The sequence below is a fragment of the Pan paniscus genome, chromosome 22, assembly GCF_029289425.2.
Source record: "Pan paniscus chromosome 22, NHGRI_mPanPan1-v2.0_pri, whole genome shotgun sequence".
In the NCBI taxonomy this organism is placed as follows: Eukaryota; Metazoa; Chordata; class Mammalia; order Primates; family Hominidae; genus Pan; species Pan paniscus.
Window position 1 is genome coordinate 12,197,982 of NC_073271.2, and position 5,496 is coordinate 12,203,477.

The following is a 5,496-nucleotide window of genomic DNA, read 5'->3' on the forward strand; positions in this document are numbered from 1 at the left end:
GAGTTGGCTCTCCTTTTTATGTACCTGCCAAACACAAAAGTAACAAGCCTTAAAACCTTGCCCCTGCCAGGCGTGGTAGCTCACGCCTGTAATCCCAGCACTTTCGGAGGCTGAAGCAGGCGGATCACCTGAGGTCAGGCTTTCGAGATCAGCCTGACCAACATGGCGAAACTCCATCTCCACTAAAAATACAAAAATTAGCCAGGCGTGGTGGTGGGCACCTGTAATCCCAACTACTCGGGAGGCTGAAGCAGTAGTATTGCTTGAATCCAGGAGGCAGAGGTTGCAGTGAGCCGAGATCGCACCACTGCACTCCAGCCTGGGTGACAGAGCGAGACTCTGTCTCAAAAAACAAAACAAAACAAAACAAATAAACCTCACCCCGATCCTTTTGTAGTTCATGAGCATGATGATTGGGTGTTGACACAAATATGTGAAATGTGCCAGCCTCAAACCTTCTTATGACATCAGATCAGCACATGACTCTGCTGGGAACTCATTAATCCATTATACATTAAGTATCTGGAACTTTTCTGGTTAAAACAAATATATACCTATATCTCTAAGAGATATTATTCTTGATGTAGGTCAATTTTATAGGTCCTGAAGAGGAAGTAGTGTACCAATGTTCAAAATGATGTCTGGTCAGTGATGGTTGTCCAAACACACACACACACACACACACACACACACACACGGGGGAGGGGGGAGAGAGAGAGTCACTGTGTTACCCAGGCTGGAATGGAGTGTCTATTCACAGATGTGATCATAAGTCCCTGCAGCCTTGGACCCCTAGCCTCAAGTGATCCTTTTGCCACAGCCTCCTGACTAGCTGGGACTACAGGCACACACCACCATCCCTGACTCAAACACTTGATATTAGTCTAATACCAGTAGCCAGACAGGCTAGAGGAGGGATGAAACCAGCTTTGTCTGGTTTCATCACCAGTAGGGAACGTTGAGGATCAGATACCATTACAACCCTAATTGATAACACAATCAGCTATCACAATCTTAACAGTGACTTGAGGTAATACGTATCTTCTAAGTTAATGTGGGAGAGAGGTGGGTTTCAGGATAAACTGTAAACCACTCATTCTTATGAGACTCACTTGTGGAGGTTTCTGGACAAGCCTCCACATTGACTCCTCACTCACATGGAAGTTGTTTCCAGCACTTTGTGAAGTCTCCCATAAAACATGTGAAACTCCATCAAGTAGTAATAAGAAATGGAAGGTTCACTGAAGATGTTGCAGAGAGAAAGAGAAGATGCCATGTCACACACCACACAGCAGAAATTTAGGCAAAATCCTCATTAGACATAAGAATTCTTAATGTTTTTCTTTCCCAAACACTTTCTTCCCAATCTCAATAGCTTTTCTTCCTTTTTCTTTCTTTCCTCCTTTCCTTTTTCAGGCAGTATCTAACAAACTGCAATACTCTTACCAGTATCAACTTTAATGCTAAGCTTAAATAATGTAAGCAAAGCATAAACTGTAGAGTTGAAAACAGTAATAAATCTCCTAGCAGGTTTCACTATCCATCACACCCACCCAACCTCATTCTCAGGATCCTGTAAAACGAAAGCAGGTCTCTTCTAGGCGGGGATAGGGATATGCATTGTTAATAAGTTTCCTCATCCTGCTACATTCTCCTCTGGTGCCAGCACTTCTTCATATTTTCTATAGAACTAAGAATAAAAGCTTTTATTCTGGTGGCTAAGGGCTGAATGGACATGCTATCCTCAACATTCAAAAAGCAAAGTGCCTGCTCTTTGGATGAGTGCATGTATTTATTTATGTGATAAGTATTTGAAACAGGTCTTTAAGTTGCATATATTTATAAGATACATGTCATATTTTGATACACACATATAATGTGTAATGATCAAATTGGAGTAATTGGGAGATCACTACCTCAGTCATTGATCTTGTCTTTGTGCTGGGAATATTCCATATCTACTCCTCTAGTTATTTTTAAATATACAAAGAATTATTGTTAACCACAGTCTTCCCATTGTGCTGCTGAACACTAGATCTTATTTCTACTATCTAACTATATTTTTGTTCCTGTTAACAAGCCTCTCTTTATCTCCCCTTCCCACTACCTTTCTGAGTGTCATTCTACTCTCTACTTCCATAAGATCAATTTATTTTAGCCCCCACATATGGGTGAGAACCTGCAATATTTGTCTTTCTGTGCCTGACTTATTTCACTTAGCATAATGCCCTCCAATTCCATCCATGTTGTTGCAAATGACAGGATTTCCATTCTTTTTATGGCTGAATAATATTTCATTGTGTGTATGTACCACATTTTCTTTATCCATTCATTTGTTGACGGACACAGAGGTTGATTCCATATCTTGGCTAATGTGAATAGTGCTGGAATAAACATGGGAGTGTAGATAACTGTTTGACATATTGATTTCCTTTCTTCTGGATATATGCTCAGCAGTGGAATTGCTGGATCATATGGTACTTCCAATTTTACTTTTTTGAGGAATCTCCATGCTGTTTTCCATAGTGACTGCACTAATTTATGTTCCAACAAACAATGTATAAGCATTCCCCTGTGTCCACATCACCAATATCTGTGTTTTTTTTTCTTTGTAATAATAGTCATTCTAACTGGGGTAAAATGATATCTCATTGTGGTTTTCATTTGCATGTCCCTGGTAAAAAACATTTTAACTCTGGTGAGAATTTAATTGATGAAGGATTAATAACCAGAATATATAAGAAACTCAAACAACTCAATAACAAAAAAAGGACTCCACATAATTCAATTTTAAAATAGGCAGAAGATCTGAATATAGACGTTTCTCTAAAGAAGACACATAAGTGGTCAATGAGTATATGAAAAAGTGATGCTCAACATCACTAATCATCAGAAAAGAATAAAACAGATCTTACATATATTTTTAAATATTGAATTTCCACATGATGTTTCTCAGAAAAGGGAGTTCCCATTTTAAAAGTAGTTTTCAAAATATTGAAAACAAATAATAGACAACATAAAGTCTTATGAGCTCAACCTTCTTTGCATGGTGCAAGGTTCCAGGTCATCTGGCCTCTTCCAGGCTTCCTAGCCTTTGCTCCTACTACGCTTTCCTTACTTCCACCATTCCCTGGTGATCCCACCAGCACTCTTAAGATTCCCTCGAGGCATATGATACTTCAAGCTTCTGTGCCCTTGCTTGTGCTGTTCTCTTCATTGGCCTTGGGAGCACTCACTTAACACAGTTTGAATAACTTGTAACAACTTGTATTGTTGCTGCTATAAAGATTTTACTGACCTCCATTGAAATTGATCACATCTGTGTTTGTTACCCTGCATCTACTAATCTCACTTGTATCAATAGTATTCATGTGTGTTTTATCTTTAGTAAACTATGCTTTTTCACGGCAAGGACTGTTTTATTAATACCTACTCTTTTGTTTAATGTACTATTCACTTACTCGAGAACTTAAGCTTGTGCCTGATGAAAGTAAATATACTTTGAATCTCTGAAAGGGTAGTCATTTGAATAGTCCTTTTCAAACTGAAATGGCAAAAAGCTGTAATAAAAGAAAACTCATGTAGATGTGTAATCTGTATTAAGGCACACTCTGTTTGAGAAGAGTTAGTATGTCATGGGTTTTTTAAAAAAAATTATTGTATTCTATCTTTAAAGTGTCTTGGGTAAGTATGTGGCATTAATAGTTTAGTCATAACTAGAGACAATTGTGTCTTACAATAATAAGGGATAAAGATGTGATTTCTGGCCAGGCACAGTGGCTCATGCTTGTAATACCAGTGCTTTGGGAGAACAAGGTGGGAGGATCACGTGAAGCCAGGAGTTCGATATCAGCCTGGGCAACATAGTGAGAACCTGTCTGTACGAAAATAAAAAATTAGCCACGCATGGTGGTGGGCACCTGTAGTCTCAACTATTCAGGAGGCTGAGGTGGGAGGATTACTTGAACTCAGGAATTGGAGGTTGTAGTGAACTATGATCATGCCATTGCATTCCAGCTTTGGGCAACAGAGCAAGACTTTGTCTCTAAAAAAAAGAAAAAGAAAAAAAGGTGCAATTTTCAACTATTTCATAAAGTCTGAGATGAATCTTAATTTTTTAACATTTTCATTCCTAAAAATCTCTGCTCTGTTGAACAACAGAATTGCTCCTAATTAAGAATAACTCTAGCCAAGCAGAGTGGCTCATGCCTGTAATTGCAGCACTTTAGGAGACTGAAGTAGGAGGATTGCTTGAGCCCAGAAGTTTGAGACCAGCCTGGGCAACAAGGAGATACCCTGTCTCTACAAGAAATAAAAAATTAGCTAGGCATGGTCACGCATACCTGCGGTCTCAGCTACTTGAGAGGCTGAGGTAGGAGGATCCCTCGAACTTAGGAGGTTGTGGATGCATGAGCTATGATTGCACCACTGCACTCCAGTCTGGGCAACAAAGTGAGACCTTGTCGCAAAAAAAAAAAAAAAAAAAAAAAAAAAATAGAATTCCATACACCCCCATTTGCAGTTTCTGCTTCTAAAGGAAATAAGCTTATTTCCCCACTTTCAGACTGTCTGCAGTATTGTTGTACATGTAACACATGATATTTAGCTGGTAATTGAGATCTAGAAGTGTCATTAGTCATCATTTCTTTTTTTCTTTTCTTTTTTTTTTGAGACAGAGTCTCACTCTGTCACCCAGGCTGGAGTGTAGTAGCATGATCTCAGCTCACTGCAACTTCTGCCTCCCGGGTTCAAGCGATTCTCCTGCCTCAGCCTCCTGAGTAGCTGGGACTACAGGCACCTGCCACCACACCCAGCTAATTTTTTGTATTTTTAGTAGAGATAGAGTTTCACCATGAAGGGCAGGCTTGTCTTGAACTCCTGACCTCAGGTGATCCGCCCACCTTGTCCTCCCAAAGTGCTGGGATTATGGTGTGAGCAAATGCGCCCGGCCATTAGTCATCATTTCTAATGTAGCATCAAAACATTTCCACCCTTGCAACGGAAATCAATGTAAACTTTAAAAATATAGTTAGCATGCCTTGGAAATTTTCATAGGCCATAGGAAAGATTTATAAATTAGTTCCGATGCTAAAAAGTAGGACATAAATTTATGTTTGAATGTGTGTTAATAAAATGGAATGCCTCACAGCGCAAGAATATTGTGAAAAATCATCACTATCTTTTAAAAATGAGAATACTTTGAGGATTCAGGCAATAAATAAATGCAGACCAGACCACTTATACTGTGCAATTAGCTAGACTTGAAATAAAACTTTGAAATGGTTAAAGTTTGAATTGTACTGAAATAGGGGAATTCTATTTCTAGCCCTGTGATTTATTCATATTCATTCTATGACTCATGTTATGAATAAATGTGGGGCACTGGCTGAATATACATTTTAGATAGAAGAGAGAAAAAATTTTAATTACCACAAGAATTAATAAAAAAAATGATGTGGACAAATAAGCAACTATTAGTATGCTATTTGATCCAAA

At 38.7% G+C, this 5,496-nt stretch overlaps 1 non-coding gene across 1 annotated transcript; it reads left to right on the plus strand.

Annotated features, from left to right (window-relative positions):
- The first annotated feature begins 385 nt into the window (after nucleotides 1-385).
- LOC112438131 (small nucleolar RNA U13) lies at nucleotides 386-494 on the plus strand. Its single transcript, XR_003026611.1, has one exon. It is a non-coding gene; the product is annotated as a small nucleolar RNA U13 (small nucleolar RNA).
- The last annotated feature ends 5,002 nt before the right edge of the window (nucleotides 495-5,496 follow it).